The sequence below is a fragment of the Sitophilus oryzae genome, unplaced genomic scaffold (genome assembly GCF_002938485.1).
Source record: "Sitophilus oryzae breed Bouriz unplaced genomic scaffold, Soryzae_2.0 scaffold_1494_pilon_pilon, whole genome shotgun sequence".
In the NCBI taxonomy this organism is placed as follows: domain Eukaryota; kingdom Metazoa; phylum Arthropoda; class Insecta; order Coleoptera; family Curculionidae; genus Sitophilus; species Sitophilus oryzae.
Window position 1 is genome coordinate 1,844,670 of NW_022146163.1, and position 13,751 is coordinate 1,858,420.

At 33.0% G+C, this 13,751-nt stretch overlaps 1 protein-coding gene across 1 annotated transcript in view; it reads right to left on the reverse strand.

Moving 5' to 3' along the window:
* LOC115877488 (uncharacterized MFS-type transporter C09D4.1) overlaps positions 1-5,106 on the reverse strand; it is a 78,372-nt gene extending 73,266 nt beyond the window's left edge. The window contains exon 1 of the mRNA XM_030893673.1: positions 5,007-5,106. The gene's annotated coding sequence lies outside the window, so the exon portion shown is untranslated. The remainder of the gene's footprint in view (positions 1-5,006) is intronic.
* Positions 5,107-13,751: the final 8,645 nt, after the last annotated feature.

Sequence of the window (13,751 nt, forward strand, 5' to 3'; positions counted from 1 at the left end):
TCCGTACCTGTATAAAACTACTGAGTAAAAGAGTATACATTTACAACGTTTTCTACATTGAAAAGGTCTCTTGGTAAAAATCGTTACGAGTAATGGATCTCGAGATATTTGGAATCGAAATTATCAATACCTGTAATCATTGACATATAAATTAAATATGTTGACTAAATAGTTATTAGACTGAAATAATAAATTTGAAATGTTTTTGTGTCAAAAGTTCAACAGAAATTGTTTTATCATCATTTTTTCGCAGAAAAATTTATGATTAATTTAAAAAAATAAAAATTTCTCAATTTTACTGTTTCAGTCAAATAACTATCTACTCAACGTGCTTATTTTTTGTCAATAATGACATGTATTGACTATTTTCATTCTAAATATGTTGAGAACGCTTGCTACACCCTGTATCTCCGAAACTAAGCATTTTTGGACATACATTTGTATGAACTTTTTTGCTTATTTTTACCTGCAGAATATGCTGGCGAAGTTTCCGGAATACAGTTGGGACCACCCTGTATACAATTTTATTATAATATTTTATTGTCTTAATTAAACAACTCCAAATATGATGTCATGTTTCTTGAAATACATTTATAGATTTTTGTGCATTCACGTCACCATGCATAGGCGACATATTATGTGTTGAATGTCATTTCGTCACATCTAAGATAACTCGACGTCGTTTTTTTTTTCGTCATACCTTATTTTAAATTGTGATTTGATTATAAAGGTCAATGAAGTACTAAATTCTGAGAATTATGTTATCATGGATCTCCTAAATATGTATCAAGTATCAAAGTGAGAATACATTTTAATTGAAACAAAATAAAAATAATTTGAAGTGTGTTTTCGGTATTCCATTGGAATTACTACTTACATTATTTGACTGATGGGAAGATGCGGTCCTTGCAGTTTCCACGAAGCCTTCACCAAGCCGAGGAGACTCTTTTCTCATTGTTAAAAATCATTCCATTGTCTTTGCTCTTACAGTAAACATCTTGTACTTTATTAAATAAAATTAAAACTTTATTTTTTAAAAAGACTCTCCTGTTTTCTTGAAACGTAATTAGGGTAATTGTAACTCATTTTTTACTCGCAATGTTTTTATAAATAATAAGAGTTATCTAAGTATACAGAGGGTTATTCATATTCATGCTATTCAATGCGGAGTGTTAGGTATAGCTAAATGAATAGATTTTAAAAATTATAAATTATGGAATATAAATTACTCTCAAAAGGTACCTACAGAGTGTGCAAAGTACAGTGTGTGAAAAACATTAAACTTGTGTTTCACTATATATTTTTTGTTTATAAAATAATTTCAATTTTAAAGGTACCTGAAATGTCATACCTAATCTAATACCGAGTAGTTTGTAAATACAATCATTTTTAGAATTAATCTTCAAAAAACCTCGTAAGCAAATAATGTATTGGAATAGAGCCGAGGGTTACAACAAACCACAGAAAATATATAATAGCTTTCAACCATGGTTATCATAGACTTCTTGATTTTAATATCAATTTTATATGCAAATATGACTTTTCCAGAAACTACTTATATACAAGCGATACAAGTATGATTTGATAAAACTACTGCATCATTGATACTTCAGAAAGTACGTAAAACCCAGTTCTAGTACTCAAGATAAATTATTTTTTAATTATTGTAACAAGGCTAGACGAATTAACAATTGAATCTTAAATATTACCATTATTAAGTATAAATATTAGATAAAAAAACTTTGTATTTATGACAATCTAAAGAGTTATTTGTTTTAATGATACGCATTGATTTTGTTTTGTCGATGTATATGCTTAATCCTGCTTAGTCTGCTTCTGTTTTTAAGCGTCTGAGCATCACTTCCGTGTCTTTGAAGGATTGCGTTGTGAGACAGATATCATCAGCATAATCAAGGTCCGTCAGATGCGATGTCAGAGTCCATTGTACTTCTTTAATATTAGATGTGACTTTAGTCAAAACGCTGTCGAGCACGATATTAAATAGAAGCGGCGATAATGTGCAACCCTGCTGCACTCCTGTCCCTAAATTAAAACTGTCGCTGGTTCTACCGATGCGTTGTGCAGCACATTGCATTCTGCGCATCAAAACAAGTATTAGAACACTCCAGTTACGGTAGGAATCACAAATATCGAGAATGTAACAGAGTTTACATACCTGGGAAGTATTGTAACTGCGAACGGTGGCGCGGACGCGGATATTGTCAGCAGGATCAGAAAGGCACAGCGAGCCTGTGGTCAACTAAAATCAGTTTGGACCTCCCGTCAACTCTTCGTACAAACAAAATCAAGAATATTCAATTCCAACGTTATACCAGTTTTACTATACGGGTGCGAGACATGGAGAGTGACAAAAATATCTATCAACCACCCACAGGTGTTTATCAATCGCTGCTTGAGAAAAATACTTAAAATCTTTTGGCCAGACACTATACGCAATACCGACCTACTTCATCTTATAAACCAACAAGAAGTAGGCATTGAAATTCGCAAAAGAAAAAAAATGGGGTTGGATAAGTCACACCTTGCGGAAACCTAATAGCGAGATCAGCGTTGGAGTGGAATCCCCAAGGATAAAGAAAGCAAGGACAACCTTTTCAAACATGGATACGTTCCATACTGGATGAACTTCAACAACATATCTTGGTCAACATGGAAAGAAGCAAAGACAACTGCCAAAAACAGAACCCGATGGAGAGGTTTCACTGAAGCCCTTTGATCCGCGTAGGAGATATATAGGATCCTATACAGGATGTCTCAGAAATAAGTGCAAATATTTTAACTGGTAGTATAGTTCAATCCCCGAAAACGCCTATGAGGTTTTTTTCGCGAAAAAAAAAATTAAAATTCGAAATATTTTTAATTTTTTTAGTTTTTAGTTAAAAAACATAATTTCTTGATAATATGGCAACATAGGTATTAGATTAAATTTACAAGAAAGAAAATCCAAAAAAGATCCAGTGGTTCTCAAAATTTTAGCAAAAAATCATTTTTTTTTTAATTTTCGAAGTAAAATAACTGGACTTATTTCAAAAACGATAAAGAGAAAATATGTTTCTTTTATCGAGATCTACCACCCCTTAAAATATTTGCACTTATTTCTGGGACATCCTGTATACAGGGTGGTCCGAACTGTATTCCAGAAACTTCGGCAGCATATTTTGCAGATAAAAATAAGTGAAAGTTCGTATAAATGTATGTCCCAAAATGGCTTAGTTTCGGAGATACTGGGTTTTGAAGTTTTATTTTTATTTTGATTTTTTCCAAATAATTTCTGAAGTAACGTCAATATTTGGATGAAAATTAGTGTCAGGGAGATTTTTGCCATGAGAAATTTGATTTTGATGTCAATATGACTCTTACTTGTAAAGAGCGCCACCTACATATTTTTTAACTTGTTTTAAGAGTAATGACTTTTTGTCCGTACCTGTATAAAACTACCGAGTAAAAAAACATACATTTACGACGTTTTCAAAATTGTTCATGATTAAACATCAACTAGCAGACCTGGCAGTCGAACATTGTTCTTTTTAAAACTTCTTTTAGTGCAAAGTGTACAAGAAGAGCTTAACAGCCGTAAAAATTATTTGCAACTTTATTAGAATATTATGAACGGGAAAGCAGTAGTAATGGCCCTTTATGTCCCTTAAGTGCTGTTAAGAAGGTGAGTTTTGTTGACCTAATTATTGTTTGTTATTATTTTACTCGATATTCCGAAAATGTGGAAACATCAGATGCTGTGCTGCTTAGTATCTTCCTGTCTCTGCATATTTTATGAGAAGTGTACGTTTGCACATCGTTTAGTGTAGTTAGTGTCTTTTTATACTCATATGTGGAGTGTCAGTCCGCGCGCGACCGTTTGTAATACTCTTTTGACATCAATAATTTTATAATGTCGAACAACATTTTTTTTAAAGAAGTATTATTTTTAGACTCAAATAAGGCTCATGCAAGACTGTTTGAACGAAGATGACGAATTAACTACTGAACATGACGATTGAATTGACGAATTAACTACTCGGATGACAAGCAAGAAGGAGATGAGCGAAGAGGGCAAGGACCTGAAATAAATTCTGATACAGAAAAATAAATTTCAGATTCTGAAGCACCGAATACAGTATAACAAAGAATCGGCACAGAATTGTAATGGTTTTGGACGGAAAACCAGACTAACTCGTTACTCTGGTATACGGTGTAACAATTTTGTATGTTTTGAGCACCCACAAATGTTCTGTAATCACTGTTCTACGGATTGATTTTTCAGTATTATTTATTTTTGTTTTTGAATAATATTTATTAGTTTGTGTTTTTGCGTGTTTTATGTAATATATTTATATATATTTCTGAGGGCTTATGATCAAGAAAAATCATAGATCTTCCTGGGTCTGAGTAAAAACAATCTTCGGATTGTCACGGGGTTTTTAACAGGACACTGTCTCCTCAATGAACACCTCAGTAGATTGAAACTAAGAAGAAACGGCGAATGCAGATTCTGTGGGGAAGATGGTGAAACACCAGTACACCTCATCACTGAGTGCGCCGAGACGACAACCATTCGTGCCATGAATTTTGGTACGACTGATATTGGAGATGGAGAACTACCCTCTATAAAACCGTCCCAGATACTGGCTTTTGTCAAAACCCTGGGACTGTATGATGAGTTATGATTCAAGAAAGGGGAACACAATGGATCTGTAAGGTCGAAGTGATTAACCCCCCTCCGACTCATTCTAAATTCTAAAATTCTAAATGTAATATATTTTATGTTTATGTTTACAATTTGTAATGAAGCAAGTTAATAAAGAGTTTTTAATTTTATTATCATATTATTTTATGTCTTTACACCGCACTAGCAACGCTTAAGACCTATTGAATTTAGCATGAGTCCACGCCCGACCTTTCTTGTAAAAAATAAAGACAAACGAAATGACAGAAAATTAATATGAATTATTAATATAAAATGATACTTCCTAAAGTGATAAACTTACGTAATAATCACGGCAGACGCTCTTTTCCACTGACACTAATCTATGGTAAACACGCGCGCGTTTCAGCTCTCAACTTCACCCCTGTTTTAATTAGTGGCAATTAAATATCAACTAAATTAAACGCTATTATATCTAAATCGATTAAATTCAGGTAGGCACTCATGTCTGACATATCTTCGGTATCAGACGATGATAAGTCAAACGGAAAACGTGATTTCAGTGTAACACGCATTCGGTTTGGTTGTGTAATTTTCAAGAGCGCGCTGACAAGAGTCGATATTGCTTTTTTTATTGGTTGATAATGATTGTGAATCGATTCGACGACGGGAAATTTCGCAGAATAGAATTTGTTCTATAAAATACAGCGCGTCTCCATATTATGAACCTAAGTGTAAGTTCACACAGAAAGCTATGCGATGCGATGTTATGCGATGCGACGCGTCGCGTTTATTTCAAACTCATTATCTTTATTGAGGGTGTTCAAAAAGCGCGCGAGTTCGCGCGATGCTTCGCTATGCCATGCAATGCGATATCGCGCGTCGGTTTGATATTCAAACATGTTTGTTTTTAATCGCACGCGTCTTTAGATCGCTCAAAATGCAGGAGTCGCTGTACGAAGCCACGATGTCCGATTTACATTATCAATTACGGTGCAACCTCAACAGATTCAAACAAACGAAGCTGTTGGAACAGCATTGGTTTCGCCTTCTTATTCTTCAGACACAAACCACTCTTATACAAATATGTATGTAATGAAATAATAAACTAAGTAACCAGCATAATAATTAGCATCTATTTTGTTTCTTATCTTCAAGTTACTGCAAGTCGTTCTTCGACAGTGATGGCAACCTCCAATTTGTAGTCGCCTTTTCCAGTAATGGCGCTACACCATTTTCAATATACATAAACGTCTCTAATGACATTCGGAAATACTGTCGAAATTTATCAGGGTAAATGGTTAATTCGGGAAACAAATTATGAAATTCGCCGTATATCACCCGATCTCGATTAATTTCATGTATCCATTGCCTTTTTTTGTTAATCTTAAAAAAACGTATCTTAAAAGCGAATTCTCTAATATCTAATATCAAGTTTGTCTCATCCATGGTGCTTGTTGCACATCAAACTACTAACTAAATCGTTTTCCATTGCCTTCTGTTTGAACACTATGAAAATATAGCAAGTGATAAAGGCATAGCATTGCATAGCATAGCATCGCCCAACGCTTAATCGCTTTCTGTGTGAACGTACACTAAAACTATACATTCAACACTCGGGTTAGGGCGTCCTACGTTGTTGTGCAATACCAAACTTCCACCTACCACCTAGTACGATATTCCCAGGGCCGGCGGAAGGACCGGGCGACCCGGGCGGCTGCCCGGGGCGCCGTATACGAGGGGCGCCACGACGGCAACTAAAATATTTAAAAACGGTAATCTAATCAAAGAGTAACGAATGACCAGATCAATAATTAATCGGTACTATCAATTTCCACATTAAAATATTACCAATTACCACACCACATAGGGAAGAATATCTGACTAAACATTATAAACACTACTAGACGTATCCTATTATAGTTTACTGAAATTATGCTCAAAAATTCTTTGCACGAAAGCTTTGGGATAGTTTTAATTTCTTCCATTCTATATGTTTTTTGGGTGCTCTATTCGAAACTGGGATTTGCGAATTCATTTTCGTGGAAAAATCTTAAACAAAATAAAATAAAAAAAATATAAATCTGATTTGTTCGCGGTATTTTACTTATAATTCAAAAGCTATCAAGTTTTTGTAAATTACCTTTCTTTCTATAATTCTTGTTTTTATAAATTTTCTCTAAACAAACTGTTTTGGGTCAAGAGCCAGCAAAATTGACAGCTTTAGACTGACTGCTCAAAATCGCACTTTTTCTACTACCCTTTTATTTGTTATTAATGGCTGATGTACCCTAAAATTATATATCGATATCCTTATTATCCAAAAAAAAGCTTATAAGTTTGCCTCATTAGTTAAATTAATTTATTAACAGTAGTGGGAAAATATATCAATCTTTTGGTGATTTTCATTTTCCCAATTGAATGTGTATAATAATACACAGAAAATGGTAGCAGAATCGTAGAATTTTCTCATTAGAGCAAGACAAAGGAGTGCATCTCAATCACTGGCTGAACCTCATTTTAAAGTCCACAAAACTGTATTTGATCATAAACTGATTGTGCACGAAATAAATGATTGTAAAAAAGAAAAGAACATTTTCTTAAATTCTTATAGAAAAATAATGCAACTGCTTGAAACTAAATACTAATATTCAAAAATTACTTATACCAGAACGAGACTTCCGAAGTTGGAATCATATTTCTCATAATTCTATATACCGGGCGCGTCTCAAAAGTGGCTCACCCCTATAACTTGTTTATTTTTTCAGAAAAAAAAAACGAAATTTGGTATGTTAGTATACGACATAAATTAGGATTAATTGACGTATTCAATTGTTTTTGGTCACTTCCTGTTTCACCGGAAATTACTACAACTTTTGATTTTTAAATGGCACCCTCGGTTCTACTTTATGACATATGTCATCTTTTGATATTTTCGATTAAAAATACGATTTTGGCATCTTTTAGACCGGCCAGGACAAGACACGAAAAACATTAGACGATCAAATCTATTTTTCCAAGGCTCCTTGTTTAAAAATAAGTGTTTCTAACAGAACCATGGCACTCTAGATTGAAATTTAAAATATAATGTTTTTTGGACGAAAATGTCAAAAGTTGAAGATGATGCTACTCAGAGTGTCATTTTCTATCAAATAAAGTAGAAATATACGGAGGTGCCACTTAAAAATCAAAAGTTTTAGTCATTTCCGGTGAAACAGGAAGTGGCCAAAAACAACTGAATAGTCAATCAATCCTAATTTATATCATATACTAATATACCAAATCTCGTTTTTTATGTAAAAAAATTAAAAAGTTATAGGGGTGAGTCAATTTCGAGACGCACCCGTCTCTACAAAAACAACAACCGCAGACTAAGATTGAAAAAAAAGAAGAATTTTGAAGTATCTTTAAGTGTTAAAATTTATTGTTACAGCTGCATAAAATATACTTAGTTGTTGTTAAAGGATAGTATTGAAAGAAGAGAAAAAGAGAATTATAATAACATTGGGTAGGGGAGGGGGGCTAGATAGGGTACTCGCCCGGTCTCAATATTTGCCTTCCGCCGACCCTGGATATTCCCATCGATTTTTCACTAAAAATGTATTCGTTCATCGACAGGGTTGGGTAGGTAGAAAATTTTACATATTCTACCGTTTTTTCTACAAGTAAAATATTAATTTCCAACACACACCAACTAATTGTATGTAAATGTATATATTGAAAACTCCTTTTGACGCTTATATTTGTTTATTTACAACAACATATGTAATAATGACATTACTGACTTTTAAAAAATTGGGGTGTCAAATTATCTACATTTCTTCCCTCTTCCATTTCCCTCACCCATTTCCCTCATCCATTTCCTTCACTCGGTTTTTCTTATTTTTCGCCTCATTTAATTAAGCAAAATATTCTTGTAATATCTTTATTAAATACTTATCCAACATCAACAAAAATAAACAAAAAGATCAACAATAATAATTGAAGATTTTAATACATTTATTTGTTGAAATTAACGGTCAAATTTGACTGACTGTACGCGTTAATCGATATTGTTAAGGGGCCGCCTTGATGATGTGTTTCACTCATTGAGGTTTCACTGCCGCAAAAACTTAACTCCTGACTTGTGCCAGGTCTTCTAACGTCAGCGAAAGAAGGTAAAGAGTTTGAATTGCTACAGGAAGACGATGGCAACGATGTCGTTGAAGATATCATATTTGCGGTTTTAGATTGGTTGACTACAGATGCATCCACATAACCCTCAGCCACAGCACTAAATTTCCATCCCCCTAGACGCTTCAGCTGAAAAATATCAGCTCCGCTATTTACCAGCAACGTAGCCGCTGTTCGTCTAAAAGCATTGACCTGTGTACACTGAACCAAAAGTCGACATAAATATAATGAAAAAGTTCATTAATATAATGAATTAAATCATTAATTTTGAGCCGATGAACGATTTCATTGGCACAATGAAAAGTAATTCATTAACTCTATGAACTTTTAGTTCATTAAATCAATGAACAGTGTTCCTTAATTTGAAGAACACATTCATTGGTACAATGAACATATTTCATTAATATAATGTACCTAATAACCTTAATCCTTATATTAATGAACCGTTATCATTAATACAATGAAATAATTTCATAATCTATTTAGTTATACAAGGGTTATACATTTAAAAGTCGACACTATTAGTAACTCTTGTTACACCGTATAAGAGAGACAACGGCGAATGCAGATTTTGTGGGGAAAATGGGGAAACACCAGAACACCTTATCACTGAGTGCGCCGAGACGACGACCATTCGTGCCATGAACCTTGGCACGTCTGATGTCGAGGATGGAGAGCTGGCCTCTGTGGAGCCGTCTCAGATACTGGCTTTTCTTAAAGCCCTGAGACTGTATGATGAGTTATAACTCGTTATAACTCAAGAAAGGGGAACACACAATAGATCTATAAGGTCGCGGTGATTAACTCCCCTTCTAAACATTCTACATTCTACACCGTATAATCGATGATGAAGATCGCTGTCATTGATAGTCATTTCCCAGCCAACTACCTGAAATAATTCTACTATAAATAGATTTCCATTTGAACAAGCCCTTAGCTACAAAGGTAACAAAATTACTGTAAGTGCCGACTTACTTACGAGCACAGTAAATTTTTCCATTAGGGATTATTAATAAAAAACAAGTGCAATAAACTAATAATAATTTATTAAACTCGATATAGCATATACAAATTAAAAATCAAAAAAAATCGAATCGACGAAGAGAATAGTAATGTTATTATTAATTTTAGGGTAAATTATAATAAAAAAAATTAATTTACCAGTCGATATCCTGAGGGATTTCTATAAAAAGACCATTTCTTCATTATATTAGCTGTCTGTATCTTTAGACTTGATAACATCTAGACGAATTTGCAACAGGCTTTCCAAGTCGCATCAAGTGGGTCCGATGTTAAATTGTCGAATTTGAGGGCTTGAAGGCAGGTCTCAACATCTTCTTCCGGTTCTAAAAGACGTATATCAAAATAATTAAAATGCCAAATATTAAAAGAACATTCGAATTTACCATAATCAGTTCCATGCCTCGACTTGTTACTATGTTTTTCTTCTTTTTGTTTTTTATCTTCTGAAACATATTTGGAAATCGCTGTTTTAATGAATACCCACACCAGAGATCTCACACAGCGGAATTTGATTTGACAACACAACAAATTAACTACAATACGATAGGACTTTTATTTAAAATATTTAAAATATTGAAGAGAACACTTACCGCTCTAATGAAGCTAAAGCCTCACTGAATAACTCAACCACACAGATGTTATTAAAGTGCCAAAGTAACCGATCAACATGGCGGACATTTAAGCCCTAATATTTTATTCATGATTCATGATATTAATAACCGCGTACATTAATATAATGTAGTGTGTTCGTTGTATTAATAACATTGTTCATTGCCACAATGTACAACTCATTAATCAATGATTTAGTACATTAATATAATGAATATGTGTTTATTAAAGTTTCAGCACTAAAATAAAGAACGCGTTCATTGGGACAATAAGCACGTTCATTATATTAATGAAAATCTTACATTAATTTATTAACCAGATTTTCATTATATTGATGAAATTACATTCATAGTATTAATAAATCGGACATCGATCTATGATTAACAAATCATTATATTAATGAAAAAAATCATTGTATCCAAAGGGTTGATTTCGAGCTTTTCCTAATCGATATTGAACAAGACCTCTATACGGTTTTCACAGTTGCCACTTTTTTATAAAACTAAAGATGGTAAATACATATTTGATGCCCCTATTAAAAATTTACGATAAAAATATATGAAAAAAAGACTTAAATCTTTTCTATAAAGACTTAAATCCCATAAAAGACTTAAATATTTTAAAAGATTTAAGTCTTATGTAAAATGACTTAAGTCATTAAAAAAGATTTAAATCTTTTTTAATGACTGAAATCTTTTCTAAAAAGACTTAAATCTTTTTTAATGACAAATCTTTTTTCTATTTCGGAATAAAGACTAAAATGACTTAAGTTTTAAGTCTTAAGTCAGCTTTCGAAATATGACTTAAAATCAAACAATTTAAGTCATTAAAATGATTTAAGTCAAAAAAAGACTTGAGTTTTCTGTGAGCTCGCAGCTCTGATGCGATCTACCTAAGTTTGCTGATATGCTCGTTTTGCGACTTTTTTCGTAAAACTTGCTAATCTTTGCCATAAAATGTACTCTAACTATTACGAGTTCATCGGTCACTAAGTTTAAATGTTTAGTTTGAACAGTAAATTGGGTGTTGCTGTGCTATTTTTGTCAATTGAATAAAGTGATCTGATTACTGCGTTAACTATGCAAACAAAAATACGATCTGATTATTAAATTATACTTATTAAGTTAAAGACAGTAGAAAATTTCCTTCTTAGGTTGTTTATTAGATTTTGAAAGTGTAAGAGTGCTAAGACAAAATACTAATACGTTTAAACATCTGAATATTAGCCAGCAACTAAAACAAAGATAAATAAAAATAAATACTTCCTCTAGGAGATACAAGACCTTGTCGTTGGTGGGAGAGCTCCTAGTAGAAAAGTTAGTGTAAACAATATAATATATTTTTACTAGTGTCATGGCCAGGGACAAGGAGTTCAGTTTCCAAGTTGCTAGATATGTTGAAAAGGATAGGACTGAAAAATGGAACCTAGAGACCAGAAGAAGACCACAACAGATCTGCAAAGGTCGCAGTGGAACAGGCCGATACCTCAAAAATATGACTATCTAAAGTACTTCCTGGATACTCTGTATATTTGTTTATAATCTTTACTAGTACATTATACCGAGATAATTTTTTCTTTCAGAATGGACTGCAATAAAATTGAAATCCATCCATTTTTTATTATCAATTTATTGTTTTTTTTTTAATTTTACGCAATGGCATTTACAACATCAATAAGTGTCTGATAAAAAAATAAAGCAACGTGCGCTTATTTGTAATATGCAAAAATTGTTATAGGATAATTGCAAATTAGTATTCTTCCTGGCGAGGTTTTTGCCTCAAGTTGGGGATTTACTTTAACGTCGTGAGGACCTATTGTGAAAATTAGATGCTTTACTGGTGAGGAAAGCGTGGTGGTCCAAATGGATACTGGGGAGCATTAGCGTAACTAGCAATTTATCCTGGGGTGGGCCTGGGGGGGGCCCGGGGTTGAGCACAGGGGGGGGGCTAGGGCCTTTGTTTTTTTTAAATGAAAAATAATTTTAAAATGCACATTTTTTGAATAAAACGTTTACATGCATTTCTCTATCAATAAATTTCATATATCTACTTGGTTATCAAACCGTGATCCCGTAGATTACTTAAATACCTACTAATTTTCAAAAAAAAAATTAACACATTTTTGAACACAACAAAATAATATCAACTAAACAACACTAGAAAACGTCATTTTTAATGCATCACAAGCAAATAAAAATTAATACGTAGCCAAGAGTCAAATGTCATAATTAAGGATTTCTCTAGCCCCATACAGCACATCAAATCACATTGGCAATGTGTTTACATTATTAGATGTAGACACAGGATGACACAATTCCCCCGATGTAAATATGCTACGTTTACACATTGTAGTTCAACACGTATGCACAAAGGTTAAACGTCCGCCTCACAATGTAGCCACAGTATAGCATTTACGTATACACAAAGTAAGGAATACACAGTGTGCCGTAGGACACACAGTGCTTGTGTATTACGTTTAAACTATGTTTACACATTGCAGTTGCGACTACCGCGTGTATACGTATGTATTTTGCTTCGTATATACATCTTGTGCTAGATAAAACTACTTCTTATGAACGAATTTAGGAAATAATACGTTTTGATGCCTAACTTTTAGTTCTTTTTAAGAAATATTTATTCAATGATACCAATTATATCTTTTTAGAACGAAAATTAGGAAGGCAAAACTTTGTATTTTCCAAAAGTATCTCGATCGTAAGTTCAAGAGAAGTAGCCTTAAAATTGTTCCATTTTTGTTTTGTATTAAATATACCATTTTTCTTCCATAAAATGGATTAAGTGGTTAAAAAAAATTTCTTATATTTCTTTATATCATGGAACGCAATAGCGCAAATAACACAATAATAATAATTATTTACACTGCAGAAACCAGAAATAAGAAAACACTGTAAAAGAACAGAATTTGTATCAAAATGTATTAAAAATATAAGTACCTAATATAACAACATACTAAAATGGTAAATACTGATATATCGCCACGATTTGGTGGACCTCGTTTAGTCATTTTTTTCTCCTCTTTTTCCTCCAAGCAATTGGTTTATTAGCATACTCATTCATCGAGCACTCTGTTGGACTGTGTTGTATTTTATTTCTAGATTAACAATCTCACCCTTAAATTTTATATGAAACTGATTATTGAATATTAAACATATCTGTATATTGATCTATCAATAACTTACCGAATATCAGTGTAACAAGTTCTTTGAAGTGTTTAAATCTTTCTTTCTATGGTCCATTTAGATTTCTATTATTTCCAAATTAA